This window comes from Hipposideros armiger, unplaced genomic scaffold (genome assembly GCF_001890085.2).
Source record: "Hipposideros armiger isolate ML-2016 unplaced genomic scaffold, ASM189008v1 scaffold_727, whole genome shotgun sequence".
Classification (NCBI taxonomy): Eukaryota; Metazoa; Chordata; class Mammalia; order Chiroptera; family Hipposideridae; genus Hipposideros; species Hipposideros armiger.
This window is the reverse complement of record NW_017732077.1, coordinates 583,394-606,710: the sequence shown is the minus strand read 5'-3', so window position 1 is coordinate 606,710 and position 23,317 is coordinate 583,394. Positions and strand designations below refer to the sequence as shown.

The window sequence follows — 23,317 nt, the reverse complement described above, 5'->3', positions numbered from 1 at the left end:
CCCTTGCCACGCTGGACGTGACAATTATGGGAGAGGGAGCTTTTGGGGATTTTTGCCTTAGGGACCTGAATTTCTTGGTCTAATCATGTTAAGCTGGTGTCTGTTGGATAGAAATATCTGTTTATTTATTTATTTATTTTTAGGTCCCTTAAAATATTTTCTGGCTTGAGTTAATCAATCCTATCTATATAGCAACATCTACATTACTATAGCAAATATTTAAAAAGTAAACTAATGAGTTAAGCAAAAGATTCTTTTAAGCCACATTCTTACCTTCAAGTTCCAGCTGAAAATCAGCAGCTCAAAGGCCCAACCACGGGTCAGTGAGCACAGAAAGTGTGTTCCAAGGAGGCAGGGCAATTCCCTGGGTATGGCAATGGCAGAGGCTCAAATTACCACTGTGTCAGAGGCACTCTGGGGCGCTCTGAATGTCAATGTGGTAAGTGGGAGCCATTGCTGCTTCCAGAACTTAACAGAAATGCACTCTTTGACCTGGCCTGAGAAGGAGGAATTGTAAGTGATCATTCAAATGTGTCCCTGACCACTCTGTCAATCTCAGCTCCCCTGAGTTTATGCAGACTCCCAGAGCACACTCTTCCTTCCTCTGGGCTCACTTCCCAGCTGGTAACTGAGCTCTGCAGCAGAGTCTATGACATGTGGGTGACGGCTCCTGTCTCCAATTGTTGTGAGACGAAAAGCAGCAATGTTAGTAAGAACACCTTCCTAGTACATAGTAAGTGCTTTAAAATGCTGGTTCTTCTTGCCTGTCTTCTCAAACTATGTGCAACCAAACTTAAATGTAAGGAGGACAGAACAAAATTCTACAGCCTAGGTGTGTGTTTATTTATACCTTGCCTTGTCCTACAGAGAGTACTTTCATGCAGGCAGATTACATTCCCTGGTGGCCTTGGCAACCTGGGGAATCAAACTAATCATTGTGTTAAATATTCTCTGAACTGCTACAGTTCTGCCAAGTCCCACCCTTGTTCACAGTCCACTGCTTCTCTTTCTGGAGTTGAAGCCTAACCATGTACCCAGCTGCTCTTCCTGCCAAGGCCTCCCTTTCCTTCTTTGACTCCTCACTGCTCCCCTGTGCTTCTTCACTGACATCTCTTCCTCCTGTTTTCTGAAGGGTGTTTTTTATCTCAACCCATGTTTCTTTCTGCTGTCTTCTCTTTGACAATTTTATTTATTCCAGTGCTGTCAGCTGTCAGCAGCTTTTGGCAGACTCACACATTCTGAGTACTAATTCCCAATCCTTCTCTGCAAAGTACCTCATTTCCAACAGCCTGCTGAGGCTTTACAGGTATCAGAGCCCCCCCTACACTATGCTCTCATCCCCCCCACCCCCACTGTCTGCATGGTTCATGTTCCCTGTCAGGTCACCGGACCACCGTCATCCACACTTGAAACATCACCCTGGACTAAAGAGGGGAAGGCCCACTACTTAACAATGCCATTGATTAATTTAACATATATTTACTGAGTACAATGTAAACAGTGAATAAACCCATAGTCCCTTCGACCTCAGAATTTGCAGTTAGTAACTACGGCTCATATCTGCTTCTTCCATATTCACAGCATATAAACTGCAACCCTGCAGAACCTTCTAGCAGATCTCCTAACCTCTGGCCTCTTCCCTTCTGGTTTCTCATACACTTAGCATACATTAAGTTTTATCACTTCAGGTCAAGTTATCCTCTGGTTGTTTATGGCCCAGAGCCTGGATGCTTTTGACTGGAATTCAAGGTTTTCTTTAATATGACACCGTCCCCACCATAGACCTCAAATACCAGCTCAACTGAATAACTCAGTGTCCTCTGTACACATCCCATAATTTCTTGCCTCACTGCTTTACTCTTGTTCTTTCTGCCAGAAATGATCTTAATCCATTTCCATAGAGTCCACTGCTCCAACTTTGAAGCCATCTTTTCCTTGCAGACTTTCCTTAGGTTCCAGGTAAAACTGAGCTGTTGTATGGTTTTAAAAAAATAACAGTTTGATTAAAATCTAATTCACATACCATACAATTAACCCATTTAAAGTATACAATTGAGTGGTTTTTGTATATGCACAGAGTTGTGCAACCATCACCACAATCAATTTTAGAACATTTTTGTCACCTCATAAAGATATTCCACACCCATTAACAGTCACCCCTCTCCCTTCTATCCCCTCAGCTTTAAGTCACCACTAACCTACTTTGTGTCTGTAGATTTGCCTATTGTATATAAATTGAATCATATAACATGTGATCCATATGATTTATTTATCTTACTCTTACAGTAATTATCCCTTTTTACTTTAATGAGCGAATCATTAATTTTCCCACTAAGGTTTAAACGTCTTAGCTGTCCTGCTGGGACTTATACGGGGACTAGCTCTAATGTCTATGTTGTATCGTTTTTGTTCTTTTTTTTTATGAACAAATCAGAATTGGCTACGTAATATGAGCTCTGTGAATAGTTACTCACTATTTATCCATTTAACTGGATTGATGAAGATATTTATTGAATGGATAAATGAATGAACAAAAACTTTCATTTACACCAGGACTCAGATTCAGGTGAGGCGAATGAGAGGGCTAGAGTGTAAAACATAAAGAAACACTGGTCTTCAGGGCTGTGCAAGCCCGTAGGAGTGAGTGCTTCCTCTACTTGTGCCCTGGGCTCTGTGCTGGCCCCACTTGTCTTGGCCCTGCTTTCTGTGAAAGCCCCATCCATACTGATTTTTCCCCTGACAGAGAGCCATGACACTCTGCGGAAATTTTGGAGCCATTTCTGAGCTCCAGGTAAAGTGCTCACTTTAGAGTTAGGAGAAATGCTCTACAGCAGCTTATTTTTACCCGAGAAACCAAGGCTACCATTGTCCCCTTGAAGAGCTTCATGGATGATCTGAGTGGCTTTAAAACTGAGAGAAGTAATAACTGAGTGAACTGTTACCACTGTCACAAAGAGGGTAGTTTCTGTTTTCTTAGTGAGCTGGCTGAGGAGCTCTGAGAACAAAGGGTTTTTTCCCCTGAACACAGCAATCTGACTCAGCAGATGTTCCTCTTTTAGGGGTGGAGGCTTTATAATATGGGTTTGGTCCTGCAGACACTGACTAAGCCAGCAGCAAGAAGAGCTGTTTCCAACAGCTGCCATAGTCTGGCTAGGCAGACTCTGATGGCTTTGTTATATCCTGATCCTTGCTTGTTGGAAGAAAACCCAGCTGAGTACCAACTTGCTCTCTGTCCTCATCATTTTTCCTTATGTTTTTTGACCATCTACATACAAGTCATGCAATCACATTACTCTCAGGTCACTGTTCACACTTAGCTATGCAAATTTGCTTTACTTCGCCCCTCTTTTTTCTTGTCCAATTCTTTCCCACTCACCTAAGGAAAGATGGACTAAATCTTTCTCTCTCCCTCATGTTCTGCTATCTCCTTTCTTTCATTTTCTCCTTCTCTCCTTTTCATTTGCTGGCCCAGCCCCACTCCAGCTTTGGCTATGGCTATAGGCAGGAGGATGTGGCATACTTTGTTTAAAGGAAGAGATAAACTCTGAGATATGAAGCAAATTTACAAATACAGATGCTTCTCCACATATGAGGGGGTTAAGTCCTAACAAATCCATTGTAAGTTGAAAATATTGTAAGTCAAAATGCATTTAATGCACCTAGCCTACATCATAGCTTAGACTTGCCTACCTTCAACATACTCAGAACACTTACACTTACATTAGCCCACAGTTTGGCAATTATTTGAGTTCCAACTCAAGAGTAATGCCTTCCGCTTCTTCTCCTCATAAGAAGCAGGAGATATAGATGGACATTTTGCAGACATGACAGAATGTGAAAAAAAACAAACACACTATCCAAAAAAAGTGCACTGTAGAGTATCAGCTATTTACCCTTGTGATTGCATGGCCTGCTGGGAATGGCAGCTCGCTGCCCAGCATCATGAGAGGGTATCGTACCACATATCACTAGCCTGGGGAAAGATCAAAATTCAAAATTCCAAGTAGAGCTTCTATTAAATGAGTATCACTTTCACACCATCATAAATTAAAAAACTGTAAGTCAAACACTCCTAAGTTGGGGACCATCTGTAATGAAGAATCACTGTGTCTTAATTTCCTAGGGCTGCTGTAACAAAATACTGTACCACAGCCTGGGTGACTTAAACAGAAATGTATTGCCTCACAGTTCTGCAGACTAGCAGTCTGGAATCAAGGTGTCAGCAGGGTTGGTTTCCTCTGAGGCTGTCAGATTCTGTTCCATGCCTCTCCCCTAGCTTCTGGTGGTTCCACGTCTGGGCCACAGTGAATAATGCTGGGTCATATGGCAATTCCATTCTTAATTTTTGGAGGAACCTCCATATTGTTTTCCATAGTGACTGTATCAATTTACATTCCCACCAGCAGTGTATAAGGGTTCCTTTTTCTCCACAGCCTCTTGAACACTTGTTATTACTTGTCTTGTTGATAATAGGCATCCTAACAGGTGTGAGGTGGTATCTCGTGGTTTTTAATTGCATCTCTCTGATGATTAGTGATGTTGAGCATTTTTTTCATATGTCCATTGGCCATTTGTATGTCCTCTATGGAGAAATGTCTATTCAGGTACTCTGCCCATTTTTTAGTTGGATTATTTGTTTTTGTTGTTGTTGAGTTGTATGAGTTTCTTATATATTTTGGATATTAGCCCTTTATCAGAGGTGTTATTTGCAGAAATCTCCCATTTGGTTGGTTGCCTCTTTATTTTGTCAATGGTTTATTTTGCTGTGCAGAAGTTTTTTAGTTTGATATAGTCCCATTCATTCATTTTAGCTTTTACTTCCCTTGCATATGAGGTCAAATTCATAAAATGTTCTTTGAACCCAAGGTCCATAAGTTTAGTACCTATGCTTTCTTCTGTGCAATTTGTTGTTTCAGATCCTACATTTAGGTCTTTGATCCATTCTCAGTTAATTTTGGTATATGGTGACAGCAGCCTAGTTTCATTCTTTTGCATGTGGCTTTCCAATTTTCCTAGCACCACTTATTGAAGAGACTTTCTTTTCTCCATTGTATGCTTTTGGTCTCTGTCAAAAATTATCTGCCCATATATATGTGGGTTTATTTCTGGGTTCTCAATTCTATTCCATTGGTCTGCTTGTCTGTTTTTCTGCCAATGCCATGCTATTCTGAATATAATCACTTTGTAGTATAAATTGATGTCAGGGAGTGTGGAATCTCTGGCCTTATTATTTTTTTTCTCAGGATTGCTTTAGTTATTCAAGGTCTTTTGTGATCCCATATAAATCTGATGATTTTATTTTGTTCCATTTCTTTTAAAAATGTCATTAGGATTTTCACGGGGATTGCATTAAATCTGTATATTACTTTGGGTAATATGGCCATTTTAACTATATTGATTCTTCCAATCCATGAACTGAGATATCTCTCCATTTCTCTGTGTTTTCTTCAATTTATTTTAATAATGTCTGGTAGTTTTTAGTGTATAGGTTCTTCATGTATTTTGTTAAGTTTATTCCTAGGTATTTTATTTATTTTTATTAAGTGGTGAAAGAACAGTTTATTAGAAGGAAAAGTACACTTCAAAGAAATAGAAGCAGGCCCGAGCAGAAAGCAGTGGCTCAAGGGCCCATTATTAGAAGAGAAAGTACACTCCAAAGAGTTTGGAGTGGGCAGAGCAAAAGAAGGAGCTCAAAAGCCTGTTTTATTTTTTAATTGTAATTGCAAAACAATTTTTTTCATTTCATTCTCTGAAGTTTCATTGTTAATGTATAGAAATGCAATAGATATTTGTATGTTGATTTTGTATCCTGCAACTTTACTCTATTTGTTTATTGTTTCTAATTGGGTTTTTTTTGTGTGTGTGGAGTCTTTAAGGTTTTGTATATAAAGTATCATGTTATCTGTAAAAAGTGACAATTTGACTTCTTCATTCCCAGTTTGGATGTCTTCTATTTCTTTCTCTTGCCTGGTTGCTCTGGCCAGGACTTCCAATACTAGGTTGAATAACAGTAATAAGAGGGGGCATCCTTATCTTGTTCTTGATCATAATAGAAAAGCTTTCAGTTTTTCACTATTAAGTATGATATTTGCTGAGTGTTTGTACCATATGCCCTTTATTATGTTGAGGTCCTTTCCTTCTATACTCATTTAATTGAGTGTTTAATAATCAATGGATGTTGTAACTTGTCAAATGCTTTTTCTGCATCTATTGATATGATCATACAATTTTTATGCTTTATTCTGTTTATGTGGTGTATCACATTGATCAATTTGCATACGTTAAACCATCCTTGCGCCCCTGGAATGAACCCCACTTGATTGTGATGTATAATCTTTTTAACGTATTATTATATTCAATTAGCTAGAACTTTATTTAGGATTTTTGCATCTGTATTCATCAGAGATCAGAGATATTAGTCTGTAGTTTTCTTCTGTGTGTGTGTTATCTTTACCATGCTTTGGTATCAGGGTAATGTCGGCCTCATAAAATTAGTTAGGAAGTATTGCCTCTTCAATTTTTTTGTAAGAATTTGAAAAGGATAGGTATTAAATCATCTTTGAATGTTGGGTTAAATTCACTAGTAAAGCCATCTGGTCCTGGACGTTGCTTTTTGGGGAAGTTTTGAATGGTTGTTTCAATTTCCTTACTGTTGATTGGTTTATTTAGATTTCCCAGTTCTTTATGATTCAGTCTAGGAAGGTTATATATTTCTAAGAACTTGTCCATTTCTTCTAAGTTATTGAATTTTGTAGCATAAAGCCCTTCATAGTATTCTTGTATTTATGTGGTATCCATCATAATGTCTCATCTTTCATTTCTGAGTTTGTTTATTTGTGGCTTTTCTCTTTTTTGCCTTAGTGAGTCTAGCCAGAGGTTTGTCAATTTCGTTAACCTTTTCAAAGAACCAGCTCTTTGGTGCATTAATTTTCTCTATTGTTATATTTTAATCTTGGATTAATGTTTTAATTTTCATCAGAGATAAGACTTCTCCTGCTCCTTCATATGCTACAGCCTGAATTCAGGGACCAGGAGAGTATTGGATTTCACTCTCTCTGTGGCCCACTTCCTCCCCATTCACTAGCTATAGATTTGGACTCTACTAGGATCAAATACGAGAAAGGGGAAAGAGTTTAAGAGGTTAGGAAATTTCTTTCATGGCTGTGGGCTTTTGTGATCTCTGATCTGGCAGATATCTGAATCTTCCTCTTGTGGGACACTTTGGTGTCCTTTTGGGAGTCCCAGATCTGCTACTTTTACCAGACATTTTTGTATATTGGGTGTACATGCCCTGGCCAGAGGCTCTCTTCTTAGCTCCTGGCTTACTGTACTGGGTGGTCCTGGAGTCCTTCTTGTGTGGTCCCTATATGATCCATGGGAAGCACTCAGACACCCTTTCTCCTGATCACTCCTGGGTGGGCAAGGCAATACCAACTCAGAAGTCCTCTCTGGTTCCCTACATTTTCCAAATGGGGCTGGGATCCTGTAGTCCACAGGGCTCTTGTGGGGCAGAGTATCCTAATCACACTCCCTTTGAAGTCCACACTCTTTTGGCTGGAGACAAAGGAGGAAGTACCTCACCCATCCCTCTCTATCAGGGCTGAAGTAGGGATACACAGCACATTAACAGCTCTCTCCAAAGAGATCTATTCCTATATTCTGTCTGCTTGCCACATCCCAACACCTTTTTATATCTAGACCTGAATGAGAGTTCCAACAAGCAAAGAACAATTTCTTGATTTTATTTTAAATCTGGATATAAGAATTCTATCTCATACTTATTTTAGTATTTAGTATTTAGTATTTTGGTGCCTAAATTATAACCAAGGCAGGAAGACTCCTATTTTTTTAACTGTATAAATTATATAAGTAGCACACACACATCCAAAGGTGTTCAAACAAGACATGTGCAGCTTATGAATTTTTTGGAAACTGAGTACACCTGCACACTGGCACCCAGATCAAGGGCCAGAACATTATTAGCACCTCAGATGTCCTCCATGCATTCTTCTAGTCACTTCCTCCCTTCAAAAGTATGCCCTATCTTGACTTCTAATGTTACTGCTTAGTGTGTACTATTTTTGAATAATATATTCTATTGAAAAAGATGAAATTGATGATATTCAACTATTCTTTGCCCTTGAAAATGACAATTTGGTTTAATCTAACATCAATTAAGATGAAATTACACTGCATGGGTCTGTCTTTTGCTCAACATTTTGTCTGTGAAGTTAACTCATGTTGTTACAGGTGAAAATGGTTTCTTCATTCATGTTGCTTAATTTTTCAATTGTATTGCAAAAGGGTGAAAAGAGAGCTCAGGAGATCTGGAGTGGAGCATTGAATTTGCTACATAGGGTTTGAAGATGTCCAGCTTTAGTAGAAACTGCCATTTTTCCCAAGGTGGTTGTGTCAATTTATTCATCACACAATGTATGAATAAATAGAGAATGAAACAAAGAATTAAAATTTTTAAATAGTATAACTTATAATAGAATCACGAAGCATCAAATATTTGGGAATAAATCTAACATTAAATGTGTAAGACTGCTATACTAAAAGCTACAAAACCTTACTAAGAGAAAGTTAAAACTACCCAAATAAATGGAGGAGTATACCATGTGTACACATTGGAAAACTTAATAATGTAAGGACTTTAATTATTTTAAAATTAATTCATACATTCAATGTAATTCTGATAAAAATCCCAACAGAATTTTTTTCCTAGGGTAGAATTACAAGTTAATTCTAAAATTTATATGAAACTGCAAAGGGCCATGAATGGTCAAGGCAATCTTGAAGAAGAGCAAAGCTGAAAAACTTAATCTATCTTTTATGAAGATTCATTTAAAAAGTACTTTAAGTACAGTGATATTTGTTTAAGGATGGACAAATAATTTAATAAAACAGAAGAGTCCAGAAACAGACCCACACATAGACAGCCATTGGATTTATGATGACAATGACATTTTAGTGGAGAAGAAGAAAGCATGAACTTTCCAATAAATAATCCTGGATAAGTTGGGTATTTATTTAGCAAAAACTGATCCGCACCATATGCCATACATAACAATAAATTGTAGGTGGATTGTAGATGTAAATGTGAGAGGTAAAACAGTAAAGCTTTTAAAAGAAGACATGAGAGAACATTTTCATGACCTTTGGAAAACCCAAGCTTTCTTAAACAGGCTAAAACAAGAACCCACTGCAACAACAAAAAAAATCACAAAATTAGGTTAAATTAAAAAAGAACTCTATTAATCAAAAACACCATTAAAAGAGTAAAAAGCAAGCTGTCAAGTAGAAGATATTTGTCTAAAACTCTTATATCCAGATTATATAAAGAACTACAAATTCAAGAGAAAAAGACTAGCAACTAAAATAGAAAAATGGGCAAAAGACTTAAACAGTTACTTCAAAAATGACAACATGGCCATTAAATACATGAAAAGATGTTAACATCAGTAATCACCAGGGACATAGATTAAATAAATTAATTAATTTAAATAAATTAAAAATTAAATCACAAATAAATACTTACCAATTTCCAACCAGAAGAATTTAAAATAAAAAATCAGGATATACCAAGTTTTGGTGTTGAGAAGCTGGGATCCAGTCACACTTGTTTTTTCTTTTATTTCTGCTTTTCTGTATTTTCCAAAATTTCTCTTGAATTTATGTTCTTTTGCAATTAGAATATAATAGTATTTTTCTCCAAAGAAGATTCTTATTTTCTTAGTACTTATCAGCTTTGCATCCAAAACCAGAGGATGGGCAGAACCGAGAGATATAACTAAATAGATCTGGTGGGTTTATGCTGGTTCCTCAAAGTGCATGAACCAGATTGTGGAGGGTATTTTAAGGTGCAGAATTTCCGACTTCTGGAGGAAGAACTTCAGGAACAGATTCTGGGTTGGCATGCCTCAGCAGGTAGAATGTGAATGACTTTGACCTTGGCGGTTCACTGAACTTCCAAATTCTAGTAGTTTGATAGGGCCAATGACAGGATCTTGGTTGCTGCTGCTGTTTATTTGACCTCAGTTCTTCTAGGACTTCCTATTCTGATAAACTTCTCTACAGAAACTGTTACAGTCCTTGGCCGACCAAGTACACACGAGGCTCACCTAGTATGGTATTTTATCTCTAGGTATATTTATGTGATATGGCTGGCAGCCAACCTGAGGCAGGCTTTTTTTGGACATTATAGTTATTGTTCTTCAAGGTATTCGTGTTCTGGTGAATAAATCACCTTAGTACATTGTTTAGTAGATTCCTTTCTTTAAATTAAACTCTATCTTTTTATGGCATTAATGGTAATATAACAATATAAAGCTTACTATATGACTGACACTTCTAGGAATTTCATGCTTTTATTATTTCATTTAGACCTCTATCAACCCTGTGGGGTGGCTGCTGTTGTTGTCTAATAACATGTTGACACTGAGATACTTGAGGAGTAAATACCCTGCTCTAGATCATAGCTGCAGAGCCAGAATTTGAACCCTAGCAGGCTCTGTCTTTAGTCCAGGCTTTTGAGCACTACACTACTCTATGATGTAAGCCCATCTTACATAGCTTTGTTTCCTCGTGAATGTAGAATAGCAGGACTGGCATGAACATGAAAAGTATTCCAGGTTGGGCCACTCTTGAGCTCACACCTCCAGACATGATTTCTGGAGCAAAGGGTCTCAGCTACATTCTCATAGCACAGCCTAACCTTGGAGTCCTTCCCCAAGTATCTGAGGGCGCATGAGACCATGTCTCTAAAACAGTTATAATTCACCTTAATCTCTAGAGAAATTATTTACTCATCCTTGTGGTCTCACATATTATCTGTAAAGGATAATTTGATGGTTCAGAGTGTGGAGCAGTAGCACATTTTAAAACATTTCTCTCAGAGAGGAACTTAATGGACATTTTCCCAAAAACATACAAATGGCCAACAAGTACATAAAAAGATGCTCAACATCCCTAATCATCGGGGAAATGAAAATCAAAACCACAAAGAAATTTCACCTCACACCTGTTAAAATGTCTGTCATCAAAAAGACAAAAGATAGTGTTGACAAGGATGTGGAGACAAGGGATCCCTCATGTACTGCTGGTGGGAATGTAAATTGGTGCAGCCACTATGAAAAACAGTACAGAGATTCTTCAAAAAATTAAAAATAGAACTACGATGTGACCCAATAATTCCACTTCTGGGTATATATGTGAAGGAAATGAAAGGGGGATATTGAAGAGGTACCTGCAGTTCCACATTCACTGCAGCATTATTCAAAATAGCCAATATATGGAAATAACCTAAGTGTCCATCAACAGATGAATGGATAAAGAAGATGTGGTACATATATGCAATGAAATATTACTCAGCCACAAAAAAAGAAAATCCTGTCATTTGTGACAACATGAATGAAACCTGGGGGAATTTTATTAAGTGAGGTAAGTCAGACAGAGAAAGGCAAGCACTGTATGATATTACTTATAAGTGGAATCTTAAGAAACCTGAACTTGTAGAAACAGAGAGTAGAATGGTGGTTACCAGGGGTTAGGGGTGAGGAAATGGGGAAATGTTGGTCAAAAGGTACGAACTTTCAGCTATAAGATGAATAAGTTCTGAGAGTCTAATGTACACCGTGGTGACTATATGATGTATGATATACTTGAAAGTTGTTAAGAGAGTGAATTTAAATGTTTTCACCACAAAAGTAATGGTAATTATGTGACATAATGGAGGTGTTAGCTGTCATTTGCTTTGGATATCATTTTGCAATATATAAGTATGTCCAATCAAGGTGCTGTACACCTTAAACTTACACAATGTAATATGTCAATTTTGTGTCAATAAATCTAGAAAATAAAATAAAAGTATGAATAAAAGTAAAAAAGAAAATTCTCTTATTAGTTAAGGTCACCTGAAACTTATTCTTGTCTTTTAAGGGGCTAACAATAAACCCCCCCTTTCAAAATTAAAAATATATTTGATTTTCAATGTTTTAGTCAATTTTGTTTGAAGGACTAAACAAAGAAAGAGATAAAAAATACATTCTCTCTTTGTTTTTATGATTATTCACAGTTGGTGTTTGAAGGCAAGTGGTGTAACACCAGGCAAGGAAGTCGGGGACCAGGTCCAGGATTCACTGAGAGCAACTTTAACCAGGGTTCACCTTCAGGCTGTTTGACACACAGACCCAGGGTAAACTGGCACATGGAGATCCAGTCACCATTGACCCCACCACTGAGGTGTGTGGTCAGATTCTTGGCAAAGCCACAGCCTGTATGTTGTTACAACTTGTTTACCCAAGAACTCATTTTCTGCTGTTATCATATCAGGGCTCTGACTAAAGAATTTACTTTTGATATCATTGACCACACCTAGGAACAGAAACAGGGTTGGGTTTCTGTCCTCTGGAGATAAGCATACACAGTGTAAATTCATTCCTAAATATGGGAAGAAATGATTGAATGAGTACTTTTCCATGAAAGTCAAGCCACAGTTCCTGTGAGATTTAAGTGGGCCTATTGGGGATGCTTACTCATTTTAATGTTTGCCTCTGGCATCATGATATAGTTTTGGAAAGCTGAAAAGTGCTGGCGGGAGGTGGAGATTCTATAAAAAGATGAAGTTGGGTCTAGTGGACTCTCCCCTCAGAAATAAGAGAGAAAACAAAGAGCTATCCAGATATCCAGAGTTCCATAGTAGACTAGTAGCCACTGTATTCATTCATTTGTTCGTTTAGTATTTGTTCATTCATTTAACATTTGTTGATCACAAATAAAATCATACAATATGTGGCATTTTGTGGCCAATTTCACAGGCTATATTAGACACTGAGAAAACAAAGAAATAAGAGCTTTGTATGGTTTCTGGAATCTTGGCACCTGTGTATTTTGCTACATCTTTATTTTTTTTCTTATAGTGGTGATATATAAAAGTCTTAAAACAAAAGGGCTGGTGTCCTTCGTCTCAGGACAGGTATCTCTTTATGGTTTTGGTTTGCATTCCCTTAATAACTCATGATGTAGAGCATGTTTTCAAGGGCTTACTGGTTATTTGTTCATCTTCTTTGGAGAAATGTCTATTCAAGTTCTTTGCCCATTAAAAAAATAAAACATTTATTCAATCAGCTGATATTCTTAACAGTTAAATAAGTTACATGTATGTTTAAGGCAGAGTATTTCACATAGAAAAAAAATTAGTCTTATAGGCAAGCAAAATTGTACCACATAGTATAGAAATGGGAAGGGGATATTACTAATCATTCCAATATGTATGGCAAGTATTTAAAATAAATAAAACAATAATTTTGTTTATAAATTCAGGCATTTTCTCAATAGAATTCAACACTAGAACCTAAGTGTACTTTCTGAACTGCCCATATAATCAAGGCAGTAATTATTCTTTTAAGACATCAGGAAATGGACTAACGCTCATTAATAGATGCAACTGCCCTTCAAGCTTCAATTTCAGTGGATTCCTTTAAAAGTCACAAAGTGTATAATTAATGCATATCAAAAAATTAAATTTGGTATTCTAACAATAGGATTCCATGCTTAAAACTTAGTGATTTATTTGATCAAATTAGGTCTTTTCAGGGACAAAAAAGATAAGCCACTGTGAAACACTTAGTTTGAAATATATTTTAACATTGTCATGGGAATTGTTTAAAAATGGAGGAAATGTGTTATCACAAGGAAAATAAAGCAAAACACTAGAAGAGCCAAGAATTTTTAAAGAACAAGTGCTACAAAGGATGCTTGCATTCAGTTTTGTAATATTTATCAGTGAATTTTTCTTACTCCAACTGATCTACTCTATCAAATTCTGGATCATCTCCTGAATCACTATATTCCACAGCAGCACAGTGAGAAAGGATGGTGGCAACATGATGTTCAATGTGCTCATGCTTAGCTCTCTGTTCACACCACAATTTTACCTTTCATAGTTGAATACCTTTCTGTATTGTTTCCATAAATATATTTGCATCACTGATTACAAGTACAGTTGATTAGTAACACTTTGACTCACAAGCAGGTTTAGCTTGTGAAGGGACAGATGGAAACACTGATGGAATATGGGGACTTGAGGTAGTAGTACGTGTTATTGGATATAGCCCAGCAGGAAGATGAGCAAGGGCATCAACTGTGACAGATGATGATGGTCAAATGCCAAGTGGAGGCGGAGGGGGAGGCGGTGAAGGTTGAAGCAGCTCCTTGACTTCACCCTGTTGGGGTGAATTAACTAATAGTCTTATGTACTGGGGCAGGTCTAGCTACTGGCAGAGAGGGTTGTACTAAAAGGTGTAATTGGGAAAGAAGCTGGTTGAAGAACTCCAGGGACAATCTGAAGAGAAGCTGAGGGTGGTGGTACTGTTGGAGCTTGCTGAGCAGTGGTTGGAGCTGGAGGTGGGGGAGGTACTGGTGGTGGAAGAAGTATGTGGGGTGGGACTCACAAACACAGGTGTTCTGCCTGTAGCTTGTGCCTGAAGGCGATTTTTCTATCAAACCTGTAGCAGAACTGATACAGGTAGGTATGGGTTTTACATCTCCTGATCTGTGCATTGGTGAAGGTGGAGGTGGCACATGCGGTCTAAGACTTTTTCCTCAGCTCTAGTTCGCTCACCTGACTAGGTGGCAAGGCAGAAAGTGAATAAGATCCATTCACATCACATAGAGAGGCGGGGCCATTAACAACTTCAGTATGCTTCTGTAAGAGATCAGCACCAGCTTCAGCCAGCTCTGGGCCTTGGGCTAGCTTCTGCCATTCCGTCTGCCTGCCCATGGCCTTTTTTCTGATTCATGAAGATCTAGGTTTTTCTTTGTCTGCTTCCTCTTTTCTTCCTTCTTACCTTCTGTATCTTACAACATTTTTTCTCTTTTCATAGATCAAAGAAATGTGAATGGTTGGTATTAGTTTGTCCATTTTTAAATTGGGTCACTTGTCTTTTATTATTGAATTATAAAAGTTGTTTATATATTCTAGATACATGTCCCTTGTCAGATATATAATTTACAAATGTTTCATCCTATTCTATAGGTTGTTTTCATTTTCTTGATAGGATCTTTTGAAGCACAAAAGTTTTTAATTTTGATGAAGTTCAAATTATCTACTTTTCTTTTTGTTGTTTGTGCTTTTTCCACTGTTACTGATTCTACTGGTCTCTAAGGACTAGCCTCTCCTTTTGTGCTTGATAAGCTCCTCTGCAACCTTAATATTCTGCTTTCTGAGGCTTTCCTGACTTTCTTCTTGGCTTTCCCAGCACAAAAAAACACTGCAATTACAGTGTTTACTAAGTATTTATCTCTTCTTCAAGATGGTGGGCTGCTTGAGGCAGGGACTTTCATCAGTTCTAGATCCTCACTACCTATACCTATACTTACCTATACCTATACTGATGACTAGAGGCACCAAATTCTGCTCTTTCCTCCAGTTTTAGATTCTGAATAATCTTCAAATGCCATTCAGTGAGAATGATTAAATTAAGACTAAATTAAGATTATGATGTTAATAAATCATTTTAAGGAACTTTGTTTTTTTAATAGAAGTGAATGTTGACTTATTCTTTGGGTGATTATCATGTATTGTGTGTTTGCATGTGTGATGTTGGGATGGGTATAAGAATGAGTAGTAAGATTGTACTTTCCCTGCTCTCATGTGTGGGTTTATATATGTGCATGTTAAGGCAGAGGGTTATCTTATTAGAGTTACTTGGTTGCAACAGGAACTGACCATGGCTAAGTTACACACACACACACACACACACACACACACACACACACAGAGTACTTTATTTAAAGGATATGGGATAGCTCACAAAACTGAAAGAAAAAAGGAAGAACTAGGACAAGAAGCTCCAGGAATCTACAAAGCAGGACCTAAAGGATAATCTCTCTTCAAGACACTCGTCTCAAGTTGAGAGGGCACCAAATATATTTTGTTTCTGCTCATAATTAAAATTCCAGGGATGAGTATCTAACTGGCCTAGTTTGAGTCAGGTGTATACCCTTTGGCCAAAGAAAGGTACAGTTCCTTGATTGATAATCCCATTAATTTGTATACATTTGGGAAGGGGCAGTTCCCTAGAGTGTAATCAAGATGGTGCTAGCAGAAGAGAAAATTAGTGTTGGGAAGGCAAAAACAACAGGTATATATACAAGAGAGGAATATGATAAATATATAAGCAGAAATAATGGAAGGAGAAATGTTATAAGCACCATAAAAGAGATAAAATACTTCGAAGATTCTGAGAAAGGAAACACACACACACACACACAACACAACACAACACCACACAACACATACAAATGGTTGTGGCCAATCACAAAAATCTGCACAAAGGAGATGCCATTTAAGTTCCCCTTTCAAAGGAGAAGAAATCTTTTGATATTGAATAGAGGTAGTGGGGTAGAGCAGACTCAGATCGAGGAAACAGCTTTAGTAAAAACAAGGAGATTGGGAGTTGTGAGGTCTGTTTGGGGAATGGAGACTAGTCTCATTTGACTTTAACACTGAGCAAAAGTTTTCCAAGCTACGAATCTTTGGTGATCCCTGAGGCTGTTTCAGGAGTTCTGCAAGGTCAAAACTATTTTCATAATAGTAAGATGATGTTTGCTTTCTTCAAACTCATTCTCTCAAAAGTGTACAGTGGGTTTTACAGAGCTGTATTATGTGTGATTGTGCCATTATTTTGATGACAAGTGGGATGATGGAATGAGTATTGTGTATTCTTGTGCTTTACATTTTTTCAGTTTTAACAATGGTTCAGCATCTTAGCTGTGGAGGGCAGCGTCACCGGTCCTCATATGTGGGATCCGAACCGGGGCCCTCTGGCATCCCAAGCGAGTTCTTAACCATCGCGCCACTCGGCCGGCCCTGAAGTCATGTATTCTTAATATCTCACTATTATCCCCCATGTTAGTCACGTGTCCAATGGCTCAACCTGGAGCTGGGCTGCCATGAGTCGCCGGCGACGGAGTAGGCTGCAGTCCCTGTGGCAGTGGGTTGCCATGGGCTACCGTATGTAGCCAGCAGCCAGCGTGAGCAGCCAGCAGCCGCAGTGAGTGGCCGTCTGGAAGCCGGCGACTGATCTGCCTTGCCAGAGAGGAGCGCAGTGATGGTGCCAACTTGGGCCGGTGGAGCAACGTCCTCCACAACTAGATTGAAGAGCAAGACGACGGCAACTTGTTTGTTCCCCTTCCCCCAGTTCCCCGATACTGTTCCCATTCCCCCAATTCCCCCAATAAAAATCTTAAAAAAAAAAAGAATACATGACTTCAATGTTTAAGCCTAGATGCTTGTTTGTGATGGTTAATTTTATGTGTCAAGTTGACTGGGACATAGGGTGCCCAAATATTTGGTCAAATATTATTTTGTGAGGGTGTTTTTAGATGATATTAACATTTAAATTGGTAGACTGAGTACAGCAGATTGCCCTCCATCATGTGAGTGGGTCTCATCCAATCAGCTGAAGGCCTGGATAAAACAAAAGACTGACTTCTCCCAATTAAGAAAGAATTCTTTTGCCTGAGGAACTTCAGAGCAGAACATTGGCTTCACAGATTTTGGACTTGCCAGCCTCCATAAATGAGTGAGCGAATTCTTTAACATATATATAGAACCTATTGGTTCTGCTTATCTGGAGAACCCTGACTAATAAGTTTTTATTCTAAGAGTGGTCTAGAAAAACAGACTCTTAAACATGAATTTTCTGAATTGGCTCTGGGGGTTTCTGGAATTGGCTCTCTAATCTAATTAAATTTAAAGACACTAATGAGTCTATATCCAGTAGTAAAGAGAGCATTGATAGTCCATGGCATAACTTGGCAGGAGATATATGCAAAATATCACCATTGGACACTTCTGATCAAACACTTATGAAAGGCAAAATCCACGTAGTAACCATGTATATATATATATATATATATATATATATATATATATATATATATATATATATATATATATATATATATATATATATGTTCAAACATTTTTGTCAAACTGTTGAGTATAATGAGTATAATTGGCTGGTTGCTCCTAAATGTCACTGAACAGAGGTATTCAAGGACAAAATAGGGAATAAAAAGGATAAGTTAAGAGACTAGAATTCCCAGCTCAAGCCCCACATAAATGACCTGAAAGCTCCTATGTCTGTCCTGAAAGAGACCCTTATCTTCTGTAGCTGCAGGGATGAGATGCTAAACACCAAACCCAGAATCTTCTTCTGCAAGTGGCTGAATTACAATGCAAATTGAATTCCCAGCCTCACAGGGTGTCTACTGCTAATGTGAGGGAATTATTTGGGAAGGAATAGGACTCTGAAATTTGGGATGGGAGTGTGTGGGAAGACCCTAATGGAGCTGGGGACATTGAGCCCCGAAATTCTGATGAATCTTCTTTGTCACTAGAAGCAGCCTCCTGATTCCCCCCCCCACTTACATTCTCTTCAGTAAGAAGCAGCCTCTTCATATCAATTTGAGGGTATATAATCTGCAGTGCCTGAAGAAACTGTAAAAACCTTCTCTGAGGTAGTTGCTTTGCTCAACAATGCTAGCCTTCTGAGGGCCCACCCCACCACTCCTCTTTGCTTCTAGACCTGTAACTAGATTAAGTCCCAGCAGCTCCTAAAGGGAAGGTACAATGTGTGACCCACAAGGAGGTATACCACACTACAAGAGAAGTACTTGAGTTTTCCAATTTATAAAAAACAGAAATCCAGGGAATATATGTGGGAATAGGTATAAGGGTGTGGGATCACGGTGAAAGGAACACAAAGCTTGATTAAGGCAAATTCATTGACAATGACCCACTAGCACAAGATTCTGTATTTAATGTTGCAACTTAGGGATTTAAAAAGGGCTATAATGGTTTCTTTAGTGGTTGCCTGAAACATGGACCCAAAAGTGGCTCCCTGTGAATGAATTGGAAATATTGAACATGCATTGGTTTAAGGTAGAGGAGGTGATTTGAAGTCTTAGGGAGATTAGAATATTAGAGTTATTTATCATTTAAGACTTATTCACTCACACTGGGAGAATCCAGAAGGCATACCTTTCATCATTAATGAGAGGAATACATTTGTGAGAGAAACCCTGGCAACTGTGATCACTCTTTTTTGCAGGCCAGACCTCACAGTAGGAACTGCAGTCACTGAATTTGAAAACTTAATGCAATGTAAGTAATTGGATCTTGGGGTGGCAGAGGCCAACTGGTGTCACCCAACAACCAAGACAAAGTTGGTGAGGTTCCTATAATGAGCAGCAGAGTCATAGCAGCAATCAGAATAGTCTGATTCACCCAGACCTATGGCATTGGCTCTTTGATCATTGTGTTTCTAGACGTGAAATAAATAGGAGGCCTACTAAATTCTTAGTTGATGTGGATAAGCAGAAAAATTATTTGTCAAGTGAACAAAATAAAAACAGAGTTATGGATCCTTAATAAATTCTGATATTTGAGGCAATTTACAGATTCAGAACCCCTAAAAATAAAGAGAAGCCAAGTTCCCTTGAGGAAGGACTCTGGTACACTATAAAAAATATATACAGTTAATCTTTCTCCAGCCTTCCCCAAAAGGACCTACAGCCCTTTACCAGCATGACTGTACATTGGAAAAAAAAGGAAATAATTAGACGGGATGACTGGACACTAGATCTGAACTGACGCTAATTCCAGGAGACCCCAAAGATCACCATAGTCCATCAGTCATGGTAAGGGCTTATGGAGGTAATCAGTGGAAGTTCAACTCAAGCCCATTTCTCAATAGGCCCAGTTGGTCCTCAAATCCACCTGTGCTTATTTCCTTAGTGCTAGATGCATAATAAGAATAGACATACTCAGAAACTGGCAGAATCAATCCCCACATTTGTTCCCTGACCTGGGAATAAAGGCAATCATAGTGGGAAAGGCCAAGTGGAAGCCACTAGAATTGCCTCTACACAGGAAAATAGTAAACCAGAGCATTACCACATTCTTGGAGGGATTGCAGAGATTAATATTATCACCAAGACTTAAAAGATGCAAGGATGGGATTCCCACCGCATCCCCACTCAATTCTCTTCTTATATTGGCTTTTGCAGAGGACAGATGGATCTTGGAGGATGACAGTGGTTCATCATAAGCTTAACCAAGTGGTGACTCCAATTGCAGCTGCTCTACCAGATATGTTTTATTACTTGAGCAAATTAACATATCTCCTGGTACCTGGTATGCAGCTGCTGACCTAGCAAATGCTTTTTCTCCATTCCTGCTCACAAAGACCACCAGAAGCAGTTTGATTTCAGCTGGCAAGGCCAGCAACACATCGTCACTCTCTTACCTCAAGGGTATATCAACTTTGCAGCCCTATGTTACAATTCAGTTTACAGGGCTCTTGGTCACCTTTCCCTTTCACAACATATGACCCTGATCAATTACATTGGTGATATATATATAATCTCAACAAAAATGTATACACATTTTTTTAAATTAAAGTTTATTGGGGTGACAGTTGTTAGCAAAGTTATATAGATTTAAGGTTTACAACTCTATAATTTTAAGAAAGAAAAAAGGTATTAAAATTGTAATACTCAATATATACTGATAACCAAAGATGAATATAAGTTACATTTGACTTCTGCAATTACAAGAGGTGCTCAAAGTGGTTGCCACAAATGTCCAGACACTTCTGATTACGGTGAACTACTGTTTGGCAACATTGACCAAAGTGTCCACTTGAATACATTTTTTGGAGATATATATAATATATATATTATATATATTATATATATATAAATATATTATCTATATATTTATAAAACTATTTATTGTCTTGGCTTGTCAGACAATAAGGTAAACTGTACATGTAGAATGACTATAAAAAATTAAGGCCAAACCATGTTATAAATTATGATTTTCAATCTAAGTAGGCTTGGGCTGGGGCATGAGGACCAAAGGCCATGGGCTTTATTTGTCTGATTATTTTCCTGTATTATAGTTTAAAGTACATTGGGGACACAACTAGACCTACAAGTTTACCCAATCTATAATATGAGGTTCTTTATAATGGGGCTTTACTATACTTGGAAATGTTTTATTCTCCTGGCATAAATAAGAATACTCTAAGTTACATAGGCCGTAGCTCATTCTAGAGCTCCAAATCAAATAATTTCTAACTTTTTCATCATAGTGTGCCATTGGGAGAGGAATTGTGTTCAATTTTTCATTACTTCTTTGGAAGATTATGTAAATCATTCAGACAGCCCTTAAGAAGTTATTAATTTTATGCTCAGTATGAGTACAAATAAGCAGTAGAACCAATTTCTCTTAACCTGCTAAACAAAAGAGACAACCTATAGTGACAACATACAATATTTCATGGAAAAAGTTTTTTTCTTCAAATGGTCATAATTCACCGAGGACATTTCATTCTCACCTGAGAGTTGTCTTTCTCACACTGGGCATGCAGAACTAAAAAAAGAGCCACAACAAAATTTGGCATTTTGTTCTGGAGGGATTGGATCATGCTGTAGTTTGCAGTTGCCACCTGCCTGAGCTCTCAAACCATTCTGAAGAACATTAGTGCTGTAAATTGTTAAAAGACCTTCAGGGCAAATTAAGTTAGGGAATTATATTGCCCTCTTGGAGAATAATAGTGTATGTTAATATATTTGAAAGTTGGCAGAAGTGGTGCTGCAGAAAGAAATTCTGCATATCCTGGCATTTTCCAAAGTTGTTAGAGCTATGGAACATTTTTTTAAACCCATAAAACCATTAACATATTGCAGTATATATTGTTTTTCACAGAGCTGTTTGGGAAATTCTGTGCTAAATTATGTGTAAAGATAGGTTTGCAAGCTCTAAAACAGCCAAGGAAGAAGCAGCACCAGGACCTCTAGAAATACACCAATTTCTGAAGGTCTTAATCTTTGGGGGGAAAATGAAGACAGCTGAGACTGAAAGCAGAAGACAGCCAAAAGTACTCCTGCCTCTACCCTCACTCTTTCACCACCCCCAAATGGGTCAGAGGCTCCACTTTTAATCTTCTTATTTAATTAGCACTTACACACCAAACTTGACCAGCTTCTATATACTTCTTTCTCCTCTATTAGACTGAGCTTTTGGAGGCTAGAACCCTGTGCCGAGCTGCTATAGCTGGATCCATAAATGGATGAACCACACTAAGCCTGGTTTATTGACATTTATTAAACATTCATAATGGAAGCAGCTGACATTTATTAAACATTCAATTCATGATAGACACAAGATTAATACCCTATGAGGTGGGTATTATTACCCTGATTTTTGTAAATTATTTTTTTTCAGTTATAGTTAACATACAATACTATATTAGATTCAGGTGTACAACATAGTGATTAGACATTCATATAACTTATGAAGTGATCATCCTGATAAATCTAGTGTCCATCTGACACCATACATAGTTATTACAATATTATTGAATATATTCCTTATGCTATACTTTCCATCCCCATGACTATTTTGTAACTACCAATCTGTACTTCTCAATCCCTTCACCCTTTTCACTGATCCCCCCCAACCTCCCACTCATCTGGCAACCATCAAAATCTTCTCTGTATCTATGAGCCTGCTTCTATTTTGTTAGTTCATTTATTTTGTTCTTTAGACTCCACATATAAGTGAAATCATATGACATTTGTCTTTTTCTACCCGGCTTACTCCACTCAATACAATACCCTCCAGGTCCATCCATGTTGTTGCAGATGGCAAGATTGTATTATTTTCTATGGCTGAATAATATTCAAATGTATATATGTACCACCTTTTCTTTATCCATTCATCCATAGATGGACACCCAGGTTGCTTCCAAATCTTGGTTATTGTATTGTAAATAGTGCTGCAATGAACATATGGATGCACACGCCCCTTCAAATTAGTGTTTTGGGTTTCTTCAGATAAATACCCAGAATTGGGATGATTGGGTCTCTTCTGTCTCTTGTTTTAAAGTCTTATTTTTTTCTGGTATAAGTATTGCTACTCCAGCTTTAGTTTTTTCCATTTTCATGAAAATTTTTTTCCATTTCTTTACTTTCAGTCTGTGTATGTCTTTTGATCTGAAATGAGTCTCTTGTAGGCAGCATATGTAAGGATCTTGTTTTCTTACCCATTTAGCCACCCTATATATTTTGATTGGAATATTTAATCCATTTACATTGAAAGTGATTGTTGATAAATATGTAGTTATTGCCATTTTATTATTCATATTTTTTCTTCTCCTCCTTCTTCTTCTTCTTCTCCTCCTCCTCCTCCTCCTTTTTCTTCTTCTTCTTCTTCTTCTTCTTCTTCTTCTTCTTCTTC

The 23,317-nt window shown here is 37.9% G+C and overlaps 1 protein-coding gene and 1 pseudogene across 3 annotated transcripts in view; both read right to left on the bottom strand.

Annotated features, from left to right (window-relative positions):
• LOC109373460 (sulfotransferase 1C2) overlaps positions 1 to 9,951 on the bottom strand; it is a 28,911-nt gene extending 18,960 nt beyond the window's left edge. Inside the window, exon 1 of one of the 3 annotated variants that reach the window (XM_019627263.1) lies at positions 9,542 to 9,951. The gene's annotated coding sequence lies outside the window, so the exon portion shown is untranslated. Of the gene's footprint in view, positions 1 to 273; positions 501 to 9,541 lie in introns of those variants that run through there. The other 2 variants (XM_019627262.1, XM_019627264.1) reach the window with 2 other exon arrangements.
• Positions 9,952 to 13,796: 3,845 nt separating this feature from the next.
• On the bottom strand, positions 13,797 to 14,924 carry LOC109373463 (wiskott-Aldrich syndrome protein family member 1 pseudogene; annotated as a pseudogene).
• Between the last annotated feature and the right edge of the window lie 8,393 nt (positions 14,925 to 23,317).